Source organism: Aulostomus chinensis, chromosome 12 (genome assembly GCF_037954235.1).
Source record: "Aulostomus chinensis isolate RoL2024-O1b breed Wild chromosome 12, RoL_Achi_v1.0, whole genome shotgun sequence".
In the NCBI taxonomy this organism is placed as follows: domain Eukaryota; kingdom Metazoa; phylum Chordata; class Actinopteri; order Syngnathiformes; family Aulostomidae; genus Aulostomus; species Aulostomus chinensis.
In genome coordinates this window covers 21290252-21305602 of record NC_141331.1, presented here as the reverse complement: position 1 = coordinate 21305602, position 15351 = coordinate 21290252, and the positions used below count along the sequence as shown (strand labels likewise).

Here is a 15351-nt window from a genome sequence, read left to right as displayed (position 1 = left end):
TTTTGTATATTTGACAGTCAAAGTCAAACTTTTTTTTTTTTCCAAGCTATAACTCTGTATCCAGGATTTGATGACTACCTGGAAAGTTCAATCCCCTCCAACAAGGGTCCAATGCAATGAAAAGGTCATTCACTACTCCAGGAAATAAGATGGGACATAGATTTGAGTTGGCAGCGAGAAGAAAAAAATGGTCTGCTCTGCATGGTTACAAGCAGAAAGTTACCCCTCAGCAAGTAAGTTTCAAAGTAAATAAAATTGCATAGGGTTCACAATTTGTTTATATGAGATCACAGTTTGTTTGCCAACAGGTTTATCGAGCTAACCAGACATGTCACTGTACCGTGAATCAGTATCTAAGTTTTTAAACAAATGACTCAATGAGATATCAATCTGGTGGGGGACAGAGTCTCTATTGGAGATGCTGGCTGCTTCCTGTTTTCTCTCCTGAGAGTGGTTTCGAGCTCCAGCTCTTGCAGCTGTTGGAAGTGCTGGTCGGTTAATCAGATTTCAGTATTAACTATGACCATGATATAACAATAGTTATTTAATGCTTATTTTTATTTGTGCTGAATAAGCTTTTATTTATATTTATATTATATTTATATTATGCATTTATTAATGGTCTTGGTGTCACTTAGGTGAGGAACATATATTCCTGGAGAAACATTGACCTTAACCCAATAACCCATTTCCAGTCTCCACCAATTTTGCAAACCATCTTTACAATAACCCATAAAGTTAACATTTACGCCATGAGTAACTAAACAATTTAACAATTAGCTTGTACCCTTATTGTTATGTGGTATTGAAAATTGATGTATGCTGTACAATTGCTTATTTATGTCACTGAACTCTATCATATTAATATATATATATATATATATATATATATATATATATATATATATATATATATATATATATATATATACACTTCACAGGCAGTTTAATGTCTCTCTGGTTTGCTCAAAATTGCTCTTTTGATTCCTTCAAGGCTCATTGTAATTGATGATAATAACAATAAGTAATAATAATAATAATAAGCATATAGCTCCAGTGTGACTGAGACAGCTAAAACAATAGTTCATTCAGCACTACCTACATTTTTAACTCTCTCATATTTAAAACAGCTTTAAAACTTCCACAGTTAATAAATACAACAAATCTTCAATTGGCTTCTGCATCTGCATGCATCCATATAGACATTTCACTCGCACATATAAGGTATGTCCACCATATTTCCTCCAAAAAGCATGCTAAGTGTCATAATCTCATGAGAGCCCTTTTCCCCCGTTGCAGTACTTCTTCTTACTTTTCCGAAGTCAGAAAACACCAACCGTACTATTTCCACTTTGCAGCTAATGGAGACCAACTTCTAACAGCAGCTCATCCTTTTTAGTTTCATGCTCATTCACAGTTGCATCCGACCTTAAGTGTACTAGTCTGTATGTTTTTAGCTCAAATGAATGAGTGTATTATTGAGGATTAGGCTGCATAAAAAAGACCTGATTTCATACTGGATGGAGCATGGGAGTGTTTGGAAACATTTTGGATGATTTTGCCATTGTTAGTTTTCAGGTTAGAAGCTTGACTGGAGTTTTCTGCTTATTAAGTTGCCAAGATGTCTTTGCATGGGGGAAATTACATGTTGGTGATATCAAAACAACTAATACTGAAATTGAAAGACAAATTGTGCCTTTCGGATGAAGCATTATTTAAGCAGAATGTTGGCTTGTATGACTCTGCCCATGAATCTGCCAAAATAACAGCGACGTTTGCATCAGCCATGCGTGCATAATTGTACACTAACAACTAAAAGGCAGGCAAAAAGATATCACTTTATACTATCAGTAGAAACATCCCAATTAAGTTGATATAGAGACTGTTTTCAAAGATTTGTATTGTTTTTTTTTTATTTTTGTTTTTGTTTTTTTTAACCTGTCCTGTTCAGTAGCTGGGGCAAGCAGTATCGATGTTCCTGGTGCCTTGTTGTACTGAAGCAGTTTTACTCTGCAAAGGAGGAATCTGATAAACTCCTCCTATCGGCATTTGTGCTTAATTTTATTAGGAATGGTATTGGTTCATTGATAACGCTACCGGACTGAGGCTCAGGAGTGGATAGGAAGAGAGAACAGGGACAGGATAGGGATGACAAGGAGGGGGACACAAAAACAACAACAATAGCAAAAAAACAAACGAACAAACAAAAAAACAGTAACAACAATAACAACAGAGAGGAAAAAAAAGAAAAACCATTGGTTGCAGAATTTCCAGTGCAGGCTTACCATTTGGTTTAATATAATTTTCCAAATAAATGTCTGAGTGTGTGATTCTGGATCAGTTGTGCACCGCATGTGTGTATGTGTGTATGCGCTTGTGTATGCGCGTGCTACGGTTTGCCTTGGATGCTGTGGCTAGCTGACTGTAGCTGATGTGGGGACCAGGACATCATGCCCCCAGCCCAGGATAGCAGGCAGGTCAGGACCAAGCCACCAGGGCACCCAGAATCCCCCAGAACATGGGGAGCCCCAGGCCGCCACCCCCCCAGGAAACAGCCACAGGCCCAGCCCATGCCAGGACCCACAGGAAAGCATAGGAGCAGCAACCCCCGCCCAGAAGCAACCCACAGAGAGACAGGGCAGAGAGAGGACCCCGGGTCGCCGGATTTTTATTGTTGAGGTCAGGCAAGGCTATCATTGAAGGACTATATATGAAATGCTTTCCTGTTTTAACATGAAAAATTATCCCTGTTTATTAAAAAAAAAAAAAAAAAAGTTCTGCTTTGTTTCTGAGATAATTGAAAATAAATCAAGCCTTTGAACGACGAAATGACACAAACTGCATGTGGACTAAAACAGTAAAAACAGCATGAAGCCCTGTGTCTGTAAAACATCACAAGCAGCTGCTTCCAGCTGAGCTGATTCACACTGAAATGTTGCTCTTGCATCTGCCTTCAACTGAGTAATATTAATGATATACAAACCTCTTCTCATAAGGAGACTGATATATTACACATGGAGATATAACCAGCATATGACACAAAAAATAAATTGACAGCCAGTGACACCATCTCTTTTACTGTCTTGATATCTGTATTTTTGTGGAGTTCTACAGCCGTGTATGTACTGAGGCTGTTTTATAGGAGGCACCAGGAGGAGCAAAGGGATTATTTTAGGATGTATTTTGGGAAATACAGGAAACATTTAGTTTCACAATGCAATGTCAGTGATGGGAATAGAGGATACAGCTCTTCCTTTAACATTATATTAAACAGGAATTTTAATCTACCCATTATGTTGGTCATCAGATAGATATTCCTATTTAATTGTCTTCAATTCTTGTAATAGTGCATTTATTATAACAATAAAAAAGTTTTACTCTTTGTGGTGAATGAAAAGATTATTTCATATAATCCACAAAAGCATGTTATTTATTTACACGTCAGATGAGGTTTGGGTTTTGTTTAGTAATGTTTCAATGAACTAACACTGTGACTGTGGATTCGGGATTATGCTGCACCTGGTTTACTTTTCAATCTGCAAATTGACATGAAATCGAATGTTGAGAAAAAAAACTGTGCTTCATGAGTCTGTTGAGCTACAGTACTCTGCTTTATTTCAAGCAGAGGCATTTGATGGTGGAATAAATCCTAAACAGTGTACAAAAAGCAACAAAAGAAGCTAATCCTGTTCACAGCAACGTTGTGTCTGTATTTGGCAACAAAGAATCATGTCTATCTTCTGTGTGTTGTCTAAAGGACCATTTATACACAATGTTAAATATGCATAGAGATAGAGCCTTTTGTCAGTCCTCTGTGTTCAGTTCGTCCGTATTTCTGCATATTTTCATGAAGCTTACAGATATGGACCAAATAGAGCAGTACCATCGGAAATCATGGGGGCAGTGTTGCTGTCACTTCCTGATACATAGCTCAAGTGAGACACAAACTTTTTGAGAAGAGATTGTCTTGCCTCCTTTTAAGTCTTTTATGCAAGATATACATTATCAATACCTCCTCCACAGTTGCAATGTCTGTTTTTGAGTTTTTTTGTTGTCATAAACTTTGACTATGGGCCCCCTGGTGGATGTATTGGTTAACATCCATGCCAACATAAAGGACGCATTGAAGTATGTGAGCGGTGAGAGCAACATGGACGCATACACTTTCAGACATACGTTGAGAATACATGGGCCTTAAGGCTTAAGGCAGTCAGCTCTGTGAGTGGGGTGGTTGGACTGTGTGATTGGCACACTGGCTGCCTGTCAAAGAATGTTGTAGGACATAGACACTAAGTGAGGAGTCTACTTGAAAAAAAAGGAAAAAAAAATTTTTTTTCTCCACCTCAGCAAGGACACATTGGCCCTCACTCATCAAACTATCGTACAAACCAGCGCAAATACGAGCAGAGAAATCAACGTATGACAGGACTCACGTGAGATTTACGAAACATGTGTATCACACCAATCTCATTGTCTGAATAAGCTGCTGTTGATAAATTTGGTGGCTGAAATCAATCAATTATAATCCTTTATAAACACAGGGTTTGGAAGCCGCACCCTTACAGTCTATGACATGGAGACATGAAAGCCAGCAAAGAAAATAAACTTTCAGAGGCTGGAGACACTCACGTGTCTGGTAGACACGCACTGTTTGCTATTGTTTGGTAGCCTGAAATCAGGTATAAAAGGCAAGCAAAGAAATGTGGTGTGGAGAGAAATACAGCTGTGGTCAACAGCGTTTCCACAGTTGATTGAAATATGGAAGAGGTGTGAACATTTAAATTTCTACATCCTGACTCGTGACCTCCAGGCCTGCGGGCTACCAAATTCAGAATACTCATTCTGGCATCACTGTACATTAACGGAGTGGTACTTTTTTTGATTGATGAATGCATAATCATTCATGGATGGTGGCTTCATACTCGCATGGGTACAAACAATTGCTCCGATCACGTTTGGAACCTCGTCAATCTCATAAAATTCCCTTTCAATCAATTTGCTGAGCATCATGACATAGGAATTGGATACACTCAGTTGTGAGGGAACTGACTGCCCTCAAAACTGCTGTCATAGTTCGACTGAGTGACGGCTGAGTTATTCCAGTCCTATCACCAATCTCCCGCTGAAAGGACCCGGTGGCCAAAAACCCCAAGGAGGATAGCACATGCCCTGGCACAGGGATGGCATTGTAACACCAGGTTTCTCTCCTTAATTGAGGTTCTAGATTGTGGCATGACTCCAGGAGGAGATGCCTAGGGAGACAAAAATGACTCATGAGCCACTAATCACTCTCCTGGAAAATTCTTGGTAGTCCTGAAAAATCCTCTCCAGCCTGATGCACGTGTTAAGGTTCTCTAACAGAGCCAGATCTGCCATTGCTGACCCTTAACCATCTCAGACCTGTCGTAAGATTTCATTGCAGAATACGCTTACGTTCAAATTGATAAATGACACAGCTTGCGTGGAAATAAACGTATGCACATTTTACGCTTGTTTTCAGTCATATGCTCATTTGATAAATGAGGGCCATTGATTCTTTTTTATTTTCCGGCCTCGTCACAACTGTATAATCCTTATCGATACTCGGTTCATCTATTTTGCAGGATATGCTCGTTTGTGCTGTCAATTGACAATGTTCTGCTATTTTCAGTCTGTTCTTCCAGATCAAATGGTAAATGGACTCAATTGTATATGGCACTTTTCTACCTTAGCGGCCCTCAAAGCACTTTACAGTGTCATCTCATTCACCCATTCACACACACACACACTCACACACTGATGGTGGAGGCTGCCATGCAACGCGCCAACCTACTCATCAGGAGCAATTATGGGTTCAGTATCTCGCTCAAGGACACTTCAACATGGTCACCGGGGTCGAGGATCGAACCAGCGACCCTTTGATTGCTAGATGTCCACTCTACTCCTGAGCCATGCAAATCAATACCAGTCAATTCAGATCGGTAGATCCGTACAAACTTCATGTATTAAGTGAAACTTGATAAGAATTTATTTTGTTGCTTTATCTCACAAAGGAACCATGCTGGGTGAGATTTCTGCCCAGCTTAAAAAAAAAGACACACAGCTATTTGACACTTGCCCTCTACTTATCATGGGAATTTATGAGCTTCCTCTGTGCCAGGTGCTCCCACAAAGAAAGGCAAAAACAGACACAAACAGATACACTGTAGCAAAGACTTATGTAAATCACACTAATCCTCAGCAAAAAGTATGCAGCCTTACATATATATTACCTACAAAGGCAATTGAACATAATCTCACATTGATGGAATGTGCAGGAATACAAATTTGTACAACTGAGCAACTTTAAAATGTTGGACTCCTACAAGCCTGGTCCTCTCTGGTGGTTAACAGGTAATATTTTCCATCCATCCATTTTCTTCCGCTTATCCTGTTAAGGGTCGCGGGGACTGGAGCCTATCCCAGCTGCCTGTGGGCAAGAGGCGGGGTACACCCTGGATGGGTTGCCAGGCTTTCGCAGTGCCAACACATATAGCCAGAGAACCATCCGCTCTTACAACCACAACTACGTTCAGTTTAGGGTATCCAATCAACCTAGTCTCTTCTTGCATGTACTTGGACTGTGGGAGGAAGCCAGAGTATCGAGAAAACACACTTGGGCACAGGAAAAACATGCAAACTCCACACAGAAAGATCCCATGCTCGAGCCTGGGCTAGAACCTGGAACCCTCTTGCTTTAAGGTGACAGTGCTAACCACTGCACCACTGTGCTGCCTGGTAATATTTTCACAAGTTGTAAATTCAGAGGGGTGGTGAGGTGGTGTAGTGGTTAGCACTGTCGCCTCACAGCAAGCAACCCTGTCTCATGTCAAAATGTGAAAAGGCTACCTTTGTCCACAAGGCAAAACGTGTCAGTCCTACGATAAAGGCCTAAAAATTGTAAAATGTCTACGTTTTTTTTCCCCTATTCTTCTCTATTGGAACGCGAGAAGGTCATGTGACTCTTTCATGCGGGCCTCTCAAAACAAAAACATGACGGCCATTCCTTTAATTCTCGGAGGAAAGTACGTTATTCCAATATAGTTTTGATTTAAAATAAAACCTTTTGATGACATTTCTAGCGAGAAATATACATTTTCTTTCACAATATTAGTTCAGCTCTTGTATATAATCTTTGATTTGCTCGTTATCATGATGAATCTTTCACCACTCAGAATAGAGTCGTTACAGTGTTACGTTTTCTGCAGTAGAAAACAAAACAACATGGCCATTCCTGTCATTGTCGGAGGAAAGTGCCTTATTCCAAGATAGTTTTGATTTTAAAAAGCATCCTGATGATATTTCTAGCGAGAAATATACATTTTGTTTTCACAATATTTGCTCAGTTCTTGTATATAATCTTTGATTTGTTTGTTTTCACAATGAATCTTTCACCTCTAGGGATAAAGTCGTTACAATATTACGTTTTCTGCAGTTGTTCTGGTGGTTAAAACCACGGAAACCTAAATGGTGTTTATGTTATTGTATTTTGTCGTTACATTGCGTCATTATCTGAGTTGATAATATATTTGTGTGATTGTTGACTAATAAAAATAATATAAAACATATTGCCCCAGGAATTACCATCAAAATATAAAATAGCTACGCTTGTTTGTTGTTGTTTGTGTGATTGTTGACTATAGCTGTTCAATAAAAATAATACGAAATGGATTTTAGTGCCCCAGGAATTACATATATCAGCTTCCGTGGAATTCGGCACCCCGTTCTTCTGAGGGACAATCCGGAAGTTATCGCTTGCTTCAAGAAAAAAACTATTTTTAATACTTTATCTTTTGATTAATGAGACAATCAACAATTTAATTTAATTTCTGGATGTTTATGCAGCCTACACACTATAAACAATGATTAAAACTAATGGGCACGGTATACTGACGTCACATCTGTCACATAGGCTAACTCATGCACTCAGAGGTGGCCTTTTAGTTATATCATTTCACGCTATATTTACAGATTTATTATTGAGTGGAACAAACCACACTTATGTCTCTGTTAATCAAGGGTATTATTACAGAAATCCAAACTTAAAACCCATTTTACAAAGTCTACGATCTGCCGTGGGTATTTTCTCATTACAAGGCAGCTGCGCAGTCACACCCACTTCAGATTTAAAGGCCTGAAGCGCCAACAAGAAACCATTTTATACAGGGCTGTATGATAGGATTTAGGTATAGGGATTATGTGTAGGATTTAGAGGTAGGATTTAGGTGTAGGGGTTACAAGTAGGGAAAGATGGTGTTCCGCGGTGGGACAGAAGAGGACGGAAATGCTCCAGCTAGCTGGTTGCCAACCACGGTAAAACCGAAGAAGAAACCATTTGGCAACAACTATCACGGCGGGAAGCACCATGGATCTGCTCGAAGACGACGACGCCTTATTTTTTGCTGATGTGCTCTTGAATGAGTGTGAGGTAAGCGGTACTTTAATTAAATCTCCTTGAACTTTCTGAAACTAAAGCTGTCTTTTTAACGTCACGTGATAAAGTATATTAAGGTAATACCGGCATGTCCCGTGATGTTTATTTTAAGGAGGCGCAACGTAAACAACAAACAACAGAGACCTTAGTTTGGGCAGAGGAGGACAAGGAAGGGAACCCTCTCCCAAAAAGAAGTAGAACGGGGGAGGGGCGGAAGCAGGCCTCATCCACAGGTTGGTTTTCTACCCCAGAAAATTTGCTGGTCACTTTGTTGAAATAATGGTTCTTGTTTTGGGATGAGCCTATTGTAAGTGAATGACGTGGTGATAGCGCAAAAGTCAGTTCAGTGCTTGATTTTTGTGTGGCATGTCTGTACATAAAAGAGCCCAGCTCGTGTGTGTGTGTGTGTGTGTGTGTGTGTGTGTGTGTGTGTGTTTGTGGTGGTTTCTGTTGTTGCATACCCTCATGTAATGTTTCAGGATCAATAATGTTTTTTTTAAGTCGAAAGCCCGATTACGGACAAGAGCTGGAAGTGAGCTATAGCTTTAGACTTTCTTTACAACTCATCATTTTAATGCTTTGTACTGAATTGTCCCGTTCAAATAAATTCACACAACACTCTTAACAGTTATCTCTGAAAGCGTGGACCCATCATCATGTGCTCCATCTACTAGTGGACAACAGAGTGGGACCCGGACCATTCAAGACATAGGTAGATTTTAGAAGAAGTCCATGACCTTTTGGGACCTGTTGAAGACGCAGCCCCTTCACATTGGAAGGATAGACAGGCCTCCATTTTGGAAAAGTGGACATTGTTAAGACCCCAGCATCTGTGGATCCATACACATTCCAGTGCCCTGTGACTGCTTTTTGCTATGGCCCCAGCTTTTTCCTTCAGTGGTTCAATAAGTGGATGCATGGTTAAAACACACTGTGCAGGGTGGGCCAGGACTGTGATACTGATGCCTGTATGGAAAAGCTGATATATAAATTGTACTTTGATTATCGTGCACTATCAAAAAAATAAATTCCTTGCAATATACACTTAATGTTTTTTTTCTGCACCATCTTAAATTGCTATATTGAATGTATTTGGTCGTAAGATGCTGAAGCTGTCGACATAAATCATGAGTCATTATTTCAAACTGTGTTGCTGCATGGGTGCTTCCTTTATAGGGTTTTTCACATCACGCAAAACATTTGATAGTACTTTTCTCACACACACACACACACACACACACACACACACACACACACACACACTCAAAGGGTTAAGTGAGCCTTTTGGAGCTCCATTGAAAAAAGGCCTGAAACCAATCTTGTTCCAAGACAAACATGAAGAATGATCTTTGGGAACATTTTCACATATTTAAGACCGCCTTGACTCCTTTTTATAGCAGGTGTCACTGAACAGCACAAAGCCCGCTATCTCAGCCCATTAGGCATAATTTTCTGATAAATTATTATTGTTTGAAACAAAGCTTAATATAAATTATTTATTTTTATTGTAATAATTTTGAACACTTGATAAGAGAAACATAATAAAAACATTTGAAAAGGAAGGATCAAAGTGTGGTTGTACTGCAATACCTACTGTACAGCATCAGAAACATTCATTTATTGATTGCCTGAATGATTGATTTACCCCAGAAGAGGAACAGCTTTGTTGGAGCAGTAAAAATACACATGTCAGAATGAAAAATATTACATTTAAAAGGAAATTACATGACATTACCAGTATAATATATGAAGAACAGTTAGGATAAATTTAACTTGCTAAATAGTTTGGATTTCTTTAATTATATCCTTGATTAACACAGACAAAAGTATGGTTTGTTTCACTCAATAATAAATCTGTAAATATAGTGTGAAATGATAGAACTAAAAGGTCACCTCTGAGTGCATGAGTTAGCCTATGTGACGGATGTGACGTCAGCAGACTGCGCCCATTAGTTTGAATCATTGTTTATATTCTTAATGCTGATTGTTAGATCTATAATGGTTACAAATGTACTTTGTAGGTAGAATAAACATCCAGAAATTAAATTAATTTGTTGATTGTCTCATTAATCAAAAGATAAAGTATTAAAAATATGTTTGTTTTTTTTCCTCTGAGCGAGCGATAACTTCCGGATTGTCTCACAGAAGAACGGGGTGCCGAATTCCACGGAAGCTGATATATGTAATTCCTGGGGCACTAAAATCCATTTCATATTATTTTTATTGAACAGCTATAGTCAACAATCCCACAAACAACAACAAACAAGCGTAGCTATTTTATATTTTGATGGTAATTCCTGGGGCAATATGTTTTATATTATTTTTTATTAAATATATATATATATATATATATATATATACACACACATATATATACATATATATATGTATGTGTGTATATATATATATATATATATATATATATATATATATATATATATACATATATACATATATAATTTTTGGGATTGTTGACTATATGTATATAGTCAACAATCCCAAAAATATTTTATCAGTTCAGATAACGACACAATGTAATGACAAAATACAATAACATACACGCCATTTGGTTTCTCCATAACAACTGCAGAAAACGTAAAACGTAAACGACTCTATTCCGAGTGGTAAAAGATTCATCATAATAACAAACTAACCAAAGATTATACACAACAACTGAGCGAAGATTATGAAAACAAAATGTATATTTCTTGCTAGAAATGTCATCAGAAGGCTTTTTTTAAAATCAAATCTATCTTGGAATAAGGCACTTTCCTCCGACAATGACAGGAGTGGCCGCCATGTTTTTGTTTTGAGAGGCCCGCATGAAAGAGTCACATGACCTACCAGCGTTCCAATAGAAAAGAATAGGGAAAGAAAACGTAAACATTTCACGATTTTTAGGCCTTTATCATAGGACTGATACGTTTTGCACTGTGAACAAACGTAGCCTTTTCACATTTTGGCATGAGACTGGGATGCAGCAAGAGGGTTCCGGATTCCAGCCCAGGCTTGAGCGCTGGGTGTTTCTGTGTGGCGTTTGCATGTTCTGATAATTGGACTCCCCTTTAGCTCCCTGATGGCTGTGTGGCTTGGCTGCCCGGATCTTGAAGGAGCCCTTCCACACTCTCTGCCCGGAATTCGGATGCTGCCTCCTCCTGAACTCTTTGAACTCCCTGCACTCTGACCCCTAGTACCATTTACAAGATTGCCACTTCTCACTTGTCATTGAGTGTACGCCTGTACTTCCTGTATATGCTGCAACTATTTATATTGTATTGTAATTATTTATATTGTATTCATGCTTCAATTCATCCTGTACATACCACAGTATTTTCAAAGTCCTTCTCATTCATTAATGTAATTATGTTCCTTATGTCCTTATTGTGCACTGCTACTTCTTCTGCACTACCACTTCTACTGCACTATTACTTCTATCATGCACTTTGAAAAGCAACTGCTGCTAACCCTGGGAGGTATAGACTTCTTTGCACTTCCTTACCTAATGTGTATTGTTGTGTTGTTATGTTGTTGTTGTGTAATCAACTGTACCACTCACTGCTCCCTTAATTAGTCCCATGGGAATAAATAAAGTTTTCTGAATCTGACGTATCTGCAGCTCAATCTCTGATCCACAAATGGTTGAGCCAGACAAGGCTCAGTTTTTTTGAGCCTCAGCAGTCCCCTGCCAGCTACAGACACTCTGTGAACACACTCACCCTGCAGGTGAGTATGGCAACCCCCGCTGCTGCTGCTGTTGCTGATCCCATACACCAGGATATTTTCAGCCCACAAACCCTTGCTCCTTGTATGTGTCTGTCTTCCTTTTTCTTTCTCATGTCTCTCTTCTGTTGTCCCCCCTTGTAATTAATGATATTATTGTTGAAGCCAAAAAAAAACAAATAAACATTAGGCCAGAAAGGGCAATTTTTGAGTAGTGAAAACAACTTTGCGACTTTCAAAAATATCCTTTCCCCAGCGGGAAGTTTAAGGCTCCCATGAATCTGCCAGCTGACAAACATTAGCACTCAGCGGAGTCTGTCAGTAACCCCAGCCCCTGTCTGACGGGAAGACATCCACACCAACAATTAGAACTTAATAAATCAGTTCCCCATTTTAACACCTTGATTCTCTACACCAAGGGGAGCTGTTGCAGTGTGATGTCTTGGTTGACGATGTTAGAGAGAGATGACGATTGTTGGAATGTTAAGATAATTTTCTTTTAAGAATATCTGAATATTCTTCTGTGTTTATAAAGCATTTTCAAATTATTGTTATTTTTATTATAAACATAACCACAAGGCTGCAATAAAAGTAAATCTAATATGATACAAATCATACAAAGAATGAATCTCAAAATCAAAACATATTTTTTAAATCTCTAAATATTTTTTTGAAATTAAATGTGTTCAGAAAATGATGATGATAATCCCATCATAGTATAATCATCAGTAAAACATATCATTAAACTGTGGGAAGCATGATGGCCCAAGTTTTACATTTTTGAGTTTATTGAGTATTTTTTTAGAGTATTTGAAATCTTGAGTAATTTTTCTTTGTTGAGGCAAACTACAAATACGTTACTATTCAAGAGTGTCGAGTGACAGTTGAGTGTGCGATGACATGTGGGCATGAGGTGGTAGGGGCTTATGGGTGGGGTGTACACCCTTGCATGTTCAATCCATTTCTTTAAAAAAAACTTGACAAGCATTTTAAATATTTCAACTGAAATAGATTTTTGGCAAATGAGTGAAAAAAGGCTTAACTTTACAGGTTGGAAACTTTTCATTTAAATTTCCCATTCATCCAGAAAACTTTGAACATATCATTGATGTGTCATTTACTTGATGTTGTAGTTTTGTTTTTAAGTATGACTGCACATCTACTTTCAATTTTAGCAGTATAGAACCAGAAGTCAAACCACTTCAGGTCTGTGGTTACTGTCAAACTGACCCATGTGGAGCATAGGACTTAGATGCTGTGTTTAGCCCCAGTCCAGCCATGTAGCATAGTATTCACTATTTCATCAATGGGAGCTCAATGTTGGGTGAATGAACACACGTTCGGAGTTGCAAGATCTACATCTGAAAAAGTGTGATTTCAACATTTTTGCTCTCTGGCCCTGTTTAGACCTGTCATTAACTTATGTCAAAATTGATCCCATAAAAGGCAGACAGATTTGAGTATGGTGGTTTACACCTACTGTAGCAATAGAATGCATCTCAAGTGCCCACTTGTGATTGGACCATACTTACCTGCTCTCCATGCAAATATACACCTACATTTTTTTTTTCTATTTGCAAAGGTCAAAGGCATTTTGTTTATAACCATGGTAATACAACAGTTGCATTTGTTAAAAGTAGTGAAGTATCTACACATAATATTCATATTAATTTTATTTTTGCTGTATTGTATCTATAATTTAGAACACTGACATTTAGATATTTAGGACTATCTTGTTTGGATTATCTCTGGGTATTATTATTTGTTTAACTTGATGTAGAGAGAGAGTGTGAGAGAGAGAGAGAGAGCGAGTGAGATAGACTGCTGGGTATATGACTTTGGCTTCTAGTGGGTGAGAATGAAAGGATGCAGCAGTAGGAAATAAAAAGAAGTGAAAGACATTAAAGTATGAAATAATTCATTCAACACCCAGCTTCACCATGAGCCACCACTTTGGTCTCACTTTACGTAAAAGTCAGACTCAAGAGATTTGTTCTGATTCCTCCCAAGAATTGAGAACAGCATTTGATAACCTCTTGGAAGGAAAAAGGCATCTTTTAGCACAGCCTGCCCAGCCTGCCAGACAGAAATGAAACATGCTCTGACCCTGTATGCCAGCTGTGAGTCATGTCAGAGCACACCAACCTGGCTTTCACTCCCCTCACCTCACTTCACCTAGGCTGAGTAACAGAATGTATGGCCAGTTAAGGATACACTGGACCTGTTTCGAGAGCTGACAGATGACTCACATCTCCATTTGCATCAAATCTTATGCCCCTTTTGTGGAGGAGAATGAGCTACCAAAGATCATCAAGAAATAAGCAAGAAATGAAAATTACATTCTTTAAATTCTACAGGAACTGAACAGAACTCTAAGCTCTGGATCTTACTCCACCTGGTTAAAATGAGACAGCGATGGTGGCCCCTCGCATTGCTGCACCTGCATTCGCTACAAGGGCATACAATCACTTCAGATAACCCTAGAAGACCATGTTAAGTTACAGGTCAGGTCAGGTCAATTTTATTTTTATAGTGCCAAATCACAATAAAATTTATCTCACATTGATTTACATCTAACAATTCTCAATGAGAAAGTACATTTTTCGAACAGCAGTGACAAAAACATTCCTTTTAAAAGGTAGGAGCATTGAGCAGACAGTGGTAACAGCCATCTGCTTTGACTGGTTGGGGGGGGGGGGCAGGAAAGCGGGGGAAGAAACAAAGATGGATAGGTGAAAGGGACAGAGACCAAAAGGGAAAGAGAGGAACAGAAACAAAGACAGAGGGAGAAAGAATAACGAGCAGAATGGGGAAGTGGACAAAACAGACGGAGAACGACAAAGAAAGGCAGGGAAAATGCTCGTGTCAGGGAACGGGCAGCGTTAACTCATATTCTCATATTAATTGTATGTTGGACGGAATTAACTGCATCTTCTAAAAGCCAGCAAGGGGCCAGCAGCGTCGACAAGTCAATGAGAAAAGTCAAAATTTACTTTCTCATTTCATTTATTGCTTCATTGTACAATATGGTAGGGATGTTATGAATTTTCTCGTCACAAATTTCGCGAAATAAAAAAATGACATAATCAAATTCAAAGACGCACAAAATAAAAATCAATGTAAAAAAAACCCAATGCAAAGCGGCACCACGCACCACTAACACTGATGGTTTTTGACCC

At 38.7% G+C, this 15351-nt stretch overlaps 1 long non-coding RNA gene across 1 annotated transcript; it reads left to right on the top strand.

Moving 5' to 3' along the window:
- The first annotated feature begins 8294 nt into the window (after positions 1-8294).
- On the top strand, positions 8295-9328 carry LOC147252471 (uncharacterized). The gene is made up of 3 exons (XR_015118639.1): positions 8295-8446; positions 8565-8685; positions 9081-9328. It is a non-coding gene; the product is annotated as an uncharacterized LOC147252471 (long non-coding RNA).
- Positions 9329-15351: the final 6023 nt, after the last annotated feature.